This window comes from Ornithorhynchus anatinus, chromosome 5 (genome assembly GCF_004115215.2).
Source record: "Ornithorhynchus anatinus isolate Pmale09 chromosome 5, mOrnAna1.pri.v4, whole genome shotgun sequence".
In the NCBI taxonomy this organism is placed as follows: Eukaryota; Metazoa; Chordata; class Mammalia; order Monotremata; family Ornithorhynchidae; genus Ornithorhynchus; species Ornithorhynchus anatinus.
This window is the reverse complement of record NC_041732.1, coordinates 14,151,037-14,164,216: the sequence shown is the minus strand read 5'-3', so window position 1 is coordinate 14,164,216 and position 13,180 is coordinate 14,151,037. Positions and strand designations below refer to the sequence as shown.

General features: G+C 48.7%; 6 non-coding genes across 6 annotated transcripts; 3 read left to right on the top strand and 3 right to left on the bottom strand.

The window, feature by feature from the left end:
• Window positions 1–1,961: 1,961 nt before the first annotated feature.
• On the top strand, window positions 1,962–2,034 carry TRNAF-GAA. Its single transcript has one exon. It is a non-coding gene; the product is annotated as a tRNA-Phe (tRNA).
• Window positions 2,035–3,822: 1,788 nt separating this feature from the next.
• On the top strand, window positions 3,823–3,894 carry TRNAA-UGC. The gene has a single exon. It is a non-coding gene; the product is annotated as a tRNA-Ala (tRNA).
• A 436-nt stretch (window positions 3,895–4,330) lies between these two features.
• On the bottom strand, window positions 4,331–4,403 carry TRNAK-UUU. The gene has a single exon. It is a non-coding gene; the product is annotated as a tRNA-Lys (tRNA).
• A 3,209-nt stretch (window positions 4,404–7,612) lies between these two features.
• Window positions 7,613–7,685, top strand: TRNAK-UUU. The gene has a single exon. It is a non-coding gene; the product is annotated as a tRNA-Lys (tRNA).
• Window positions 7,686–8,087: 402 nt separating this feature from the next.
• Window positions 8,088–8,159, bottom strand: TRNAA-UGC. Its single transcript has one exon. It is a non-coding gene; the product is annotated as a tRNA-Ala (tRNA).
• Window positions 8,160–11,294: 3,135 nt separating this feature from the next.
• Window positions 11,295–11,367, bottom strand: TRNAA-AGC. The gene has a single exon. It is a non-coding gene; the product is annotated as a tRNA-Ala (tRNA).
• Window positions 11,368–13,180: the final 1,813 nt, after the last annotated feature.

Here is a 13,180-nt window from a genome sequence, read left to right as displayed (position 1 = left end):
AAAAGGAGCAGTAAGACAAGATTGTATTTTCTCTCTGAAACCAGCGGGCCTGGAGATCAGCTTTTATGGCCTGGTTGCCCTTGTCAAACTGTCCCTGACCTCTGGCAGGAAGCAGCGCTGCTGTCCTGGCAGGTAAATGTCACCATCATCATCATCATCATCATCATCATCATCACTTCATTTCATTTCTCGGTACCTCAGTTACTTCATCTGTAAAATAGGAATTAAGACTATGTGAGCCCTATGTGGGACAGGGACTGTGTCCAACCCGATTAGCTTGTATCTATCCCAAAGCATAGAACAGTGCATGAACATAGTAAGTGCTGAACACATGCCCATAATCATCATCATCATCATTATTACTATCGTAGTTCTCATCTTTATTATTACTATAACTACTATTACTAACCCATTACTGAGACTGAGCCCCACGTGGGGCAACCTGATTACCTTGTATCTACCCCAGCGCTTCAAACGGTGCTTGGCACATAGTAAGCGCTTAACAAATACCATCATTATTATTTCTACTAATAATACTATTATCTTCATTACCTTCTTATCGAACGATAAGGACGGCTCCTGCTGAGTTTGGGGCTAAGAAACCCTCTCCATTAAGGACTAAAGTTCACGGACAGTGGTCGCCCTCCTCCCCAACCCTCCCAACCCCACGAGCCTGCATACCCACAGAACCCCCGTCGGGAAGGTGGGCAATGGAGGGAGGAAGAGGTTTCCCCTTTGAAACACAAGAGTGGTTCGTTGTAATCCTGAGAGAGGTCCGGGGGCGTAAATCGCTGAAGAGGCCTAAACCCAAAAGAGATTGGAAGCGGGAGTAGTGGGTGGAAGATTGGGGGAGGAGTTTAACTAGCTCTCGAATTACCTCTTTCGAGAGAAGCGATAATTTCTCCCCAACGTGGAGATCGAAACCACTGCTCTGAGACAAAAAAGCTCAGGATCTACCGCCTCAACTAGCCAAGCACCCAGTCTCATACTGACTACTAATTGTATGGAATCTGTTCTTCGGTTGCTGGATCGCGAGGAATATTTTTGTTGTTGTTGTTATGACAGGTTACTCTGCCGAATTCCTTCAGGAGGGTAAGAGAGGCAGTGGTCTCATATGTCTTTGGCACAATCTGAATTCCGCAGGGATTTACGAGGTCTCCCCATCCGGAGAGCGAAGGGGAAGACCTGGGGAAGAGGGAGGAGAGACTTTCCGTGAAGCTGGGGAGGAAGGAATCCAGGCTGACCTCTGCAGCCTCTGCAGCCAGCGTGGTTTCCTCCGAAATCCAAGGGTGGGCGGTTGAAGCGGGTGCTGACCCCCGGGGCAGGGGGGACCCCAGATGGTTGGCCGGAGCCGGGGGTCTCCCGGCCGGTCCCGGAGAGCTGCTGCTGCCGCTCCCTTCCCCGCCGCCCCCATGCTGCTCTCGGGGCTGCGGGAGCGGGGGGGGACGGAGCCGCACAACTGCCCTCACTACCGCCCCAAATAAAAAGCAAACTCCCCCGACACTGGACATGACCGTCCGGTGGGAGGGGACGCCGGTCTTTCCTTTCATGTCAAAATGAATAAATCATCAATCCCCCGAGGCTGGAGGACCCGGCTTCTGCCCCTCCAGGCCCCGGCCCCCCTCGGCCTCCTCTTCTTCGTCCCATCCGCCGCTCTGCGCCCCGAGGAGCCGGGGAGGCCTGCGGGAGAGAAGAAGAGGCAGCTCCGCTTCCAAACCTCTCCCCGACAGGGACTGTGGGGGTTGAGGCCCAGGATGGAGGCTGATTTTGATTGCTCAGATATATTCTCTCCGTCTCTCCATCACAGTGGGATACTAGCAACGGGGAACAGGAGGGTTTTTAAAAAGCGTCTGCAGAGACGTCTCTGGCTCCACTCCCCTCTCCCTGTAGGGACAATGAAGCCGGGAACGCGGACACTTTGCTATAACACGAGTATCATTATGAGGACCTAATAAAAGCGAGCCGAAATAGCTCAGTTGGGAGAGCGTTAGACTGAAGATCTAAAGGTCCCTGGTTCAATCCCGGGTTTCGGCAGGCTAGGTCTTTCATAAAGAAAATCTGCTCCTCCCTTAAACCATGGCTGGAGAGACTCCGAAGTCTGTGGAGAGAAACTGGCGTTGTTTTTGTTTGATACTTTTACATTTTGTCACTGCCCCTTATCATTTTTCCTTATATGCCTGTTTGCTTTCTTCCCGTTCGAGAGCGAAGGGCAGAAACACGTCAGAATCGTGGACGATTTTCTATATAGCACTAGAACAGTAGTTGGAGAACGTCAAAAAAAGGGAAATAATAATAATAATTATGGTATTTGTTAAGCGCTTCCTTTTTGCCAGGCACTGTACTAAGCGCTAAGGTGGATACGAACAAATAGGGTTGGACACAGTCCCTGTCCCACATGGGTTCCCAGTCTCAATCCCCATTTTACAGATGAGGGAACTGAGGGACAGAGAAGTGAAGTCACTTGCCCAAGGTCACACAGCAGACAAGTGGCGAAACCGGGATTAGAAAGAGAGATTAAGGATGGCTAAACGGGCTAGGGCTAGGGTAGGGCTAGGGCAATCAGATCAGACACAATCCATGTCTCACACAGGGTTCATCTGCAAGGCCAGGGGTCCAAAGAGGCTGTTTTGATATTTCCAAGTGGGAAGACTAACCAGCTCGGTGTAGTGACGGTTGGGCTGATAGCCTCCAGTCAAGGAAGACTTTCCCTCCCCCCCGCCTCTTTTTGCTCATCGTGGGAAGAGATTGAAATAAAATGACACACAACGGAAGGTCCCAAGATTCAGCGCATCTCTCACTGAAGGAGATGATTTCACAACCAGTAGTAGTGGCCGAGTGATTAAGGTGATATAATGGAACTCCAGCAGGGTTTCCCTGCAGGGTTGAAATCCTGTCGATTACGTTTTCCTTTCCTTCAATTCTTTCCCACTACTATCCCTCAATACTCTTCCTTGCGCAGACATTTGGGGAAAATATACTCCAAGTAAAAATACATAGGCAATCCATGTTTTTTTAAGTATTTGAAAAAGTAAGAAGTATTAAAAGTGTTAGGGGTTTTCACGTTCTTCTTGATTAAGGTCTGAATTCCGGCAGCTAGGATTCCACCATCGAGATCAGCGTGACCAAGATCCTGCTAAGGAGACGACTCAAAGACGAGCGACCTGAGCGTTCGATAGAGACGCTGACGAAAATTTGAAGCAGGGGCTTTAAAAATTAAAGTAAAATTCATAGGTCCCACTTCGATTCAAACTCAGATCCCTGGATTCGGGAACGAGAGTCCTAACAATTACAGCACGGACCCAGTCACCCAGGAGATGACGAAGGAGTCAAAGGGAGGTACCCTCTTCAGGGAAGTAATTCCGAGTCCCGCGGGTTTAGGCGGATCACTCCTGGTGCTGGTTTCCACCTCCAGAAACGCAATTTCCCCACGAAAATGGAGAGAGGAAGAGCGAAAGAAAGACTGACACAGAAAGAAGGAACTAAATAGAGAAGCCGAAACAGAAGGAGGCAGAGGGGCAGAAATAAGAGAGAAAGACCAGAAAAAATAAGGAGAGAAGTCCTGGGCAATCGAGGTTTGTCTTTCGCTCCCATCACGAGCACTTCTCTATAGCCTCGAAGGGCAGAAGAAAAAGGGAAAGACCAGGAAAGCTAAGGAGGGACTTTCTGGGTGATCCCAGGTTTGTCTTTCGCTCCCATCACGAGCAGTTACTCTATGGCCCCGAGAGCGGGAGGCGGCTCCACCACAAAGCCATAGATGGTCACAGAAACAACCGGATGATGCTAAACGGTCAGGTGAGAAAAATATGAAGCTGTTATGCAGCAGGGGATGTAGCTCAGTGGTAGAGCGCATGCTTTGCATGTATGAGGCCCCGGGTTCGATCCCCGGCATCTCCACTAACTTTTAATAGAGTTAAAGAATTCACTTCCCACAAAGTATTGTATTCTGACAAAATATTATTGTAGTAATCCTTAGTGCAATGGGAATTAATGAAATCAACATGACGTGGCTTTTCCCCCAGCTCCATCTTTAATGTGACTGGTCGCCTTGCGTAGGTCAGTGAACCTTTCTGAGGCTCGGGTTCCTCGTCTGTGAAGTGATTATAGGATCCCTAATCTCCCTCCTTTTAAGGTTGTGAGTACCCCGTGGTATAGGAACAGTATGTGGTCTGATTATCTCGTCTCCAACCAACTCTTGGCACTGAATAAGAGCAAAATCAATATAGTCACTGGTAGTGATAGAAGCTTCTGAAATATCCCAATCTGATACAAGTTTCTAAGTCTTTATTGTGGTCAGTGTCGTGTAGCAGGAGCAATTAACAAAATAGGCGGCTACCCGAACAGGGAGTTAAACCCTGGACCTTCAGATTAAAAGTATGATACTCTACTAACTGAGCTACCCAGGCTCCATAAAAAGTATGTGAATGAGAGGCTTTTTTTCCGATAGATGACTCACTTATGTTTCTTCAATTTTCCATCTGGACAGCCTACTCCGATGATTTATGTGCCCAGCACTATAGTAATAATAATAATGATGGTATTTGTTAAGCTCTTACTATGTGCCAGGCACTGTTCTAAGCGCTGTGGTAGATTCACGATAATCAGGTTGTCCCATGCGGGGCTCACAGTCTTAATTCCCATATTACAGATGAGGTCACTGAGGCCCCGAGAAGTTAAGTGACTTGCCCAAAGTCACTCAGTTGACAAGTGGCGGAGTCGGGATTAAAACCGCTGACTCCCAAGCCCCTGCTCTTTCCACTAAGCCACACTGCTTCTCTATTAGTATGGCTGGTAATAGTAGTAGGAGTTGTATAGTGGCAGTGGAGGTAAGTAATACCTTAGTAATAGTATTTATGAACTCTCACCATGTGTGGAGCTTTGTACTAGCCCTGGGAAATATTATACATTTGGGAATCAGACATGGGCTCCTTTGATATTCACCCCACTCTCAGATCCATAGCACTTATGGGCATATTCTCATACCCTCCCATTTCCCCTACCTGTAATTTATTTCAGTGTCTCTCTTTCCCCACAGACTGTAAGCCCTTATCAGCGAGAATCTTGTCAATCAGTTCTCTTGTACTGACATTCCTCTGGCGCTCAATTTCATGCTCTGCATACAGTAAACGCTCAAGAAATATCATTGATTGATTGACTGAATGATTGAAACTAAGAATGGAGAAAGAGGACTGTGAAAGACACAAAAGAAGAAAAGAAACAACAAACAAAAATAGCATTTAAGACCCTCAAAAAACTCAGTAGGGTGTTGTGCCAGGAGGAGCAGATTTCAGAGTCCTCATGGCTCAGAAGCCATAGTCGTAATAATAATAATAATAATAATGAAAATGATGTTTGTTAAGAGCTTGTTATGTGCCAAGCACTGTTCGAAGGGCTGGGATAGATGCAAGATTATCAGATTGTTCCACTTGGGGCTCACTGTCTTGATCCCTTATTTTACCGATGATGTAACAGAGGCACAGAAAATAATAATAATAATAATAATGACGTTTGTTAAGCGTTTACTAGGTACCAAGCACGGTTCTAAGTGTTGGGGGAGATACAAGGTAATCAGGTTGTCCCATGTGGGGCTCACAGTCTTCATCCCCATTTTACAGATGTGGGAACTGAGGCACGGAGAAATTAAGTGACTTGTCCAAAGTCACCCAACTGACAAGTGGCGGGGTCGGGATTAAAACCCACGACCTCTGGCTCCCAAGCCCATGTTCGTTCCACTAAACCCCGCTGCTTCTCTGCACAACGGCGGCCACAATCAGCGCTGCAGCAGCAGATGCCACAACTTCCCTGAGGTTTTGCAGAGGCGGCACCAAACTGCGACTGCTTTTCTCTGTCCTGTAGGAGTGGTGCTGGGCAGGAAGGGTTAACGTTCCCAGGAGACGGATTTGGTCCACAGTGTCTAAGGCAGCTGAGAGGCCAAGGAGTATTAGAATGGAGTAGAAGTCTTTGGATTTGGCAAGAAGGAAATCATTGGTGACTCTATAGCCAGCTCTATATCTCATTCATCATTTAATGTCTTGATCCGGACTCTACTGCTCTTGAATATGTTTACGTCTTTGCTTTCTGTTACGGAATGCCCCTTGTGCTCCTGTTGTACTCTTCGAAGCTCTTATTACAGTGCTCTGAAAAATCACTCTTTAATATTAGTACTCCCTCAGGGAGCTCCCTTTCCCGGGAGGGGCGGCAGGAAGTCTGGCAAGGCCCGGAGAAGAGTAGCCTCCAGTGGCTTTTCCGAATTCTGAAAATGCTCTCTGGTCCATCTCTTGCGGTCAAAGGACAGCATCGGTGCTTCTTTGCGAAGTAGAAGGTCAATCCTGGCCCTTCGACAGACGAAAGAAATTCGCTGTGAGCAGGATACACACCTGCGCGGGAAAGCCCCTTTGAATTTCAAGTCCAACGCCTTAATCCCTCGGCCAACCCAGCACATATAGTGGTGTTTTAAGGGGGTGGTTGAAAGAAAGGCACATGAAGAAACGAGGGAGGAGAAAGAGGAGAGAGGGAGAATGAGGAAATGGAATAGGAGGATGTGGGAAAGAGAGGAAGGAGAGCTAGGAGCATGGAATGGAGGAGGAGGGGAAGGAAGAAAAGAAGGAGGACAGGAGGAGCAGGAGAAAGTGAAGGAGGAAGAGGAGGAGGGGAAGGAGGACAGGAGATGAAAATGGAGGAGGAGAAGGAGAAGTTAAGAAAAGAAAGAGGAGGAGGAGGAGAAGGAAAAGAAGACCCCACCATGACCTTTCAATTCCCCCCCGGCTCCTGTCAGCCCATCCCAGTCTTCCCTTCCCACCTCACCTCCTTCTTCCCCTCCACCACCCAACACCTCCCCTCCCTTTGATCCGACCCCTCCTCTCCTCCCCGCCCCATCGCTGTAATCCCGTCCCAGCTCCATCTCTCTTCCCCCGCCCCCTGAGCGGATGTTCCCGATGACTCGTCTGCTGACCGCTGACTCCTCAATTTTGCTGACCTCTTGCTTCACCCCACATCGCTCACTCACCAGCTGGGACACACACTCGATCTCATCGTCTCTAACCACTGCACAGTCTCTACCCTCACCAGCTTTGAAATCCCTCCACCAGACAACAACATCCTCACTTACCTCCTCTCTCACACACCTCTTCCCCGTTAATCTGTACTATTCCCCCGCAGAGACCTCCGATCTTTGGGCCCCGTCCGATTTTCTCAACTCATCATGCCCCACTTAGCCTCCATATCCAAACTACCCGTATTCATTGATAACCAAATTGACGGTCTCAACACCACTCTCGCTATTCAACTCAATTCACTCGCTCCCCTCTCCCTTCGTCGATCTCGTACCACTAATCCACAGTCCTGGATCACCAGTACAATCCGCTTTCTTCGCTCTTGTCCCCTAGCCCACGTCCTCTCCCTGGCCTGGAACGTCCTCCCTCCTCAAATCCGACGGTCAATTACTTACCCCCCAAATTTCAAAGCCTTACTGAAGGCACATCTCCTCCAAGAGACTTTCCCAGACTGAGGCCCACTTTTCCTCGTCTCCCATTCCCTTCTGTGTCGCCCTGAATTGTTCCTTTTGCTCTTTCAAGTCATCAATCGGAAAGATGCTCAATCGCAGAGGCTTTTCGGAGCCCGGATAGCTCAGTCGGTAGAGCATCAGACTTTTAATCTGAGGGTCCAGGGTTCAAGTCCCTGTTCGGGCGTTTGCTTTTTTTGTTAATTGCGACCACAGTAAAGATTTAGGAAGTTGTATCAGTGATTATATTGATTTTGCTCTTGTTCAATGCCAAGAGTTGGGGTGGAGACGAGATAATCAGACCACATACTGTTCCTATGCCACACGGGACTCTTAAAAGGAGGGAGATTGGGGATCCTAAAACCACTTCACAGACGAGGAACCTGAGCCTCAGGAAGGTTCATTGATTTACGCAAAGCGACCAGTCAGATTAAAGACGGACGGGGGTAAAAGCGATGGCCTCTTGAGTTCCTTAATTCCCACTGTACCAAGTGGGAATAAATTACTACTATTATATTTTGTAGAAACACAAGGTTTTGTGGGAAGTGAAATATTTAGTTCTAGAGCTTTGGGTGACATTAAAAAACTATGGAGATGCCGGGGATCGAACCCGGGGCCTCATACATGCAAAGCATGCGCTCTACCACTGAGCTACATCCCCTTACTTGGCCTTATTTCACATTTCTCTCACCTGATCCTTTAGCATCCTCCGGTTATTTCTGTAACTATTTACTGCTTCGTGGTAGGATCGCCTTCCTCTCTTGGGGCCATAGAGTGATGGGAACTGCTCGTGATGGAAACGAAAGGCAAACCTGGGATTCCTGGTCTTTCTCTCTTATTTCTGCCCCTTTGCCCCCATCTGTTTCTCCTTCTCTATTTAGATCCTTCTGTCTGTGTCAATATCTCTTTCGCCTTCCCACGCTTTTCCTTTCTCCCTTTTCATGGGGAAACGTTTTTCTGGGCGTGGAAACCAGCACCAGGAGAAATCCGCCTAAACCCTCAGAAATCGGAATTACTTCCCTGGAATGGGGACCTCCTTTTGACTCTTCTGCTGTCTCATGGGTTTCTGGGTCCGTGCTGTAATTGTCCCCGAATCCAGGGATCCGAGTTTTAATTTCTCTGGGACCCTATTGAATTTCACTTTAATTTTTAAAGCCCCTGCTTCAGATACTCGTTGACGTCGCTGGCGAACGCTCAGGTCGCTCGTCTTTGCGTCGTCTCCTTAGCAGGATCTTAGACACGCTGATCTCGGTGGTGAAATCTCAACTGCCGGATTCAGAAATTAAATCAAGAGGAACGTGGAAACCTCTAACGCTTTTAAATACTTCTTACGTTTTCAAATACTTTTTAAAAAAATTGATTGCCTGTATATTTTTACTTCGAGTATATTTTCCCCTCAGGTCTGCGCAGGGAAAATCATTGTAGGCATAGAAGTGAGAATGAATTGAAGGAAAGGAAAACGACATCGACAGGATTCCAACCCTGTGGGAAAACCCCTCTGGATTTCCATTACATCAGTTTAGCCACTCGGCCACGACTATTGATCGTGAGAGCATTTCCTTCAGTGAGAAATGTGCCGTGTCTTGGGACCTTGAAGCCGCGTGGCTTAGTGGAAAGAGCATGGGCTAGGGTGTCAGAGGTGGTGGGTTCTGCTCTGCCGCTTATCAGGTGTGTCTCTTTGGGCAAGTCACTTACCTTCTCGTGCCTCAGTTACCTCATCTGCAAAACGGGGATTAAGATTAAGACTGAGCCCCATGTGGGACAACCTGATTACCTTGTAACTACCCCGGCTCCTAGAACAGCGCTTGGCACATAGTAATCGCTTAACAAATACCAGAATTACTATTATTATTGACCCATAATAAGCGTTTAACAAATACCATCGTTATTATTATTGGGTCATCTTACTACAGTCTCTTCCCACGCTGAGCAGAAAGGGGCAGAGGGAGAGAAAAGCTTCCTTGACTGGAGATTATCATTTCAACCCTCACTACACCGAGCTGGTTAGTCTTCCCACTTGGAAATATCAAAACAGCCCCTTGGTGCACTTGCCCTTGCAAATGAACCCTGTGTGAGTCCTGGATTGTGTCTGATCTGATTACTCTGAAACAATCTTCTCCGATGTCGATGTCCGTCGTTTTAAATTTGAGAAACGAAAGCGTGAGGTGCTTGGCAGTAGCTGCATAAATTGAACGGTGAGAGAAGAGAGGAAGAGAACTGGGATGGGGAGAGACCCAAATCCTGTTCGATTCGGGGCCCGACCGCTGATCTCCCTGGAGCTCAGTCAGAAAAAGAAAGCACGGCAAAAGCAAGTGCCTGGATGGAGTGGGTGGGCCAAGTCACTCGCCTGGGGGCTCACCACATTTTACTTCCGACCCTCAGGTCTGTGTGTGTTGGGGGGGGGGAGGCGATGGGACTCTGTCAAAATCCGGGCGCTTTGGCTTTGCTGACTCTCTCCTCTCCTGGTTCTCTTCTTATCTCTCTGGGCGTTCATTCTCAATCTCCTTCGCGGGCTCCTCCCCAGTATCTCACAACTTAATGTGGGGGTACCGCAAAGTTCAGTTCTAGGTCCCCTTCTATTCTTAAGCGCTTACTATATGCCAAGCACTTTTCTAAACGCAGGGGGAGATACAAGTTAATCAGGTTAGGCATGGTCCCTGTCCTACATGGGGCCCACAGGTTCACAGTTTTCACCTCCACTGTTTGTCCTCTCCATCCCATAGCACATATCAATAATCAATAATCTTGTCTTGTCTTATGCCATCGAGTCGTCTCCGACCCACAGCAACGCCATGAACACATCTCCCCCAGAATGCTCCACCTCAAATTATTCATTTATATTAATGTCTCTCTCCCCTCTACAGTGTACACTTCTTATGGATAGGGAAGGTAAGTACAGGCTCTGTTATTTTGTTATTTGTTATTTTGCACTCCCCAAAGCGCCATAGCACAGTGTTCTGCATACAGTGATGTCTCCATATATACGATCGATTGATTGATGCTAATTTGGAAAGGGCCTGTAAGAGAAGAAATAGCAGAGGGAGGACCGATTAGAGGGTGGCAGGGTTCTCACCTTTCTCCTCCTCCTCCTCCTGCTCCTCTGCCTGAAGGAAATTGAGTAAAAGCGAGTGGTGACCTCCTGAAGTCAAAGATGTCCGAGAAAAGCGTATGTGTGGCCCGAACCAGATAAAAGAAATCTTCGCTGGCGGGGAATCGAACCCAGGCTGCAGCGGTGAGAGCGCCGAATCACTTTTTCCTGAGAACCTTCAAATTATTGATTTATATTAATGTCTCTCCCCTCTACAGTGTACACTTCTAATGGATAGGGAAGGTAAGTACAGGCTCTGTTATTTTGTTACTCGTTATTTTGTACTCCCCAAAGCGCCGTAGTACAGTGCTCTGCATATAGTGACGACTCCATATGTATACGATCGATTGATTGATGCTAATTTGGAAAGGGCCTGTAAGAGAAGAATGTTCGGTCCTTCAATTTCTGGATCACGGGAACCAATAGAGGCTTTTGAGGAGAAGAGAGAAGTGGTCAAAACGATTCTCCAGGAAGAGAACCCGTTCATATGCAATATGGATCAGTAGGAGGGTTGGCCGGAGACAGAGACCAGAGAGGAGGCGAATGGAACGGTTTCATGGGAAGGAAGACCAGGACTTGTAGCCAGATGGGGATGCAAAGTCCACAGTCCGAGGCATCTGCGTTTGAACCCGCTGCTTTAGCAGCTAAACCAAAGAAAGGATCATAGCCTTGCCAAGATTCGCAATTGCGCGGGGAGACGGCAAAAATTGGAGAATGCGGGCATCGATCCCGCTACCTCTCGCATGCTAAGCGAGCGCTCTACCATCTGAGCTAATTCCCCAACCCCTGCCCTTTTCCTCTATCTGTTCGGACATCAGTGCCACGTACGATGACGCGGGTTCCTATTGGGTTCAAATGGCCTCGGCTTTCAGGCAGCGGTGACGAGACAAATCGTTTCTACCCGTAGTTGGCTTTATTCATTCATTCATTCATTCAATAGTATTTATTGAGCGCTTACTATGTGCAGAGCACTGTACTAAGCGCTTGGGATGAACAAGTCGGCAACAGATAGAGACAGTCCCTGCTGTTTGACGGGCTTACAGTCTAATCGGGGGAGATGGACAGACAAGAACAATGGCAATAAATAGAGTCAAGGGGAAGAACATCTCATAAAAACAATGGCAACTAAATAGAATCAAGGCGATGTACAATTCATTAACAAAATAAATAGGGTAATGGAAATATATACAGCTGAGCGGACGAGTACAATGCTGTGGGGATGGGAAGGGAGAGGTGGAGGAGCAGAGGGAAAAGGGGAAAAAGAGGGTTTAGCTGCGGAGAGGTAAAGGGGGGTGGCAGAGGGAGTAGAGGGAGAAGAGGAGCTCAGTCTGGGAAGGCCTCTTGGAGGAGGTGAGTTTTAAGTAGGGTTTTGAAGAGGGGAAGAGAATCAGTTTGGCCGAGGTGAGGAGGGAGGGCGTTCCAGGACCGCGGGAGGACGTGGCCCAGGGGTCGACGGCGGGATAGGCGAGACTGAGGGACAGTGAGGAGGTGGGCGGCAGAGGAGCGGAGCGTGCGGGGTGGGCAGTAGAAAGAGAGAAGGGAGGAGAGGTAGGAAGGGGCAAGGTGACGGAGAGCCTTGAAGCCTAGAGTGAGGAGTTTTTGTTTGGAGCGGAGGTTGATAGGCAACCACTGGAGTTGTTTAAGAAAGGGAGTGACATGTCCAGATCGTTTCTGCAGGAAGATGAGCCGGGCAGCGGAGTGAAGAATAGACCGGAGCGGGGCGAGAGAGGAGGAAGGGAGGTCAGAGAGAAGGCTGACACAGTAGTCTAGGCGGGATATAACGAGAGCCTGTAGCAGTAAGGTAGCCGTTTGGGTGGAGAGGAAAGGGCGGATCTTGGCGATATTGTATAGGTGAAACCGGCAGGTCTCGGTAACGGATAGGATGTGTGGGGTGAACGAGAGAGACGAGTCAAGGATGACACCGAGATTGCGGGCCCGAGAGACGGGAAGGATGGTCGTGCCATCCACGGTGATAGAGAAGTCTGGGAGAGGACTGGGTTTGGGAGGGAAGATGAGGAGCTCAGTCTTGCTCATGTTGAGTTTTAGGTGGCGGGCCGACATCCAGGTGGAGACGTCCCGGAGGCAGGAGGAGATGCGAACCTGAAGGGAGGGGGAGAGGACAGGGGCGGAGATGTAGATCTGCGTGTCATCTGCGTAGAGATGGTAGTCAAAGCCGTGAGAGCGAATGAGTTCACCGAGGGAGTGAGTGTAAATGGAGAACAGAAGAGGGCCAAGAACTGACCCTTGAGGAACTCCAACAGTTAAAGGATGGGAGGGGGAGGAGGCTCCAGCGAAGGAGACCGAGAATGACCGGCCAGAGAGGTAAGAGGAGAACCAGGAGAGGATGGAGTCCGTGAAGCCAACGTGAGATAAGATATGGAGGAGGAGGGGATGGTCGACAGTGTCAAAGGCAGCAGAGAGGTCAAGGAGGATTAGAATGGAGTAGGAGCCATTAGATTTGGCAAGAAGGAGGTCATGGGTGACCTTAGAGAGAGCAGTCTCGGTAGAGTGGAGGGGACGGAAGCCAGATTGGAGGGGGTCTAGGAGAGAATGGGAGTTAAGGAATTCTAAGCATCGATTGTAGACGACGTGTT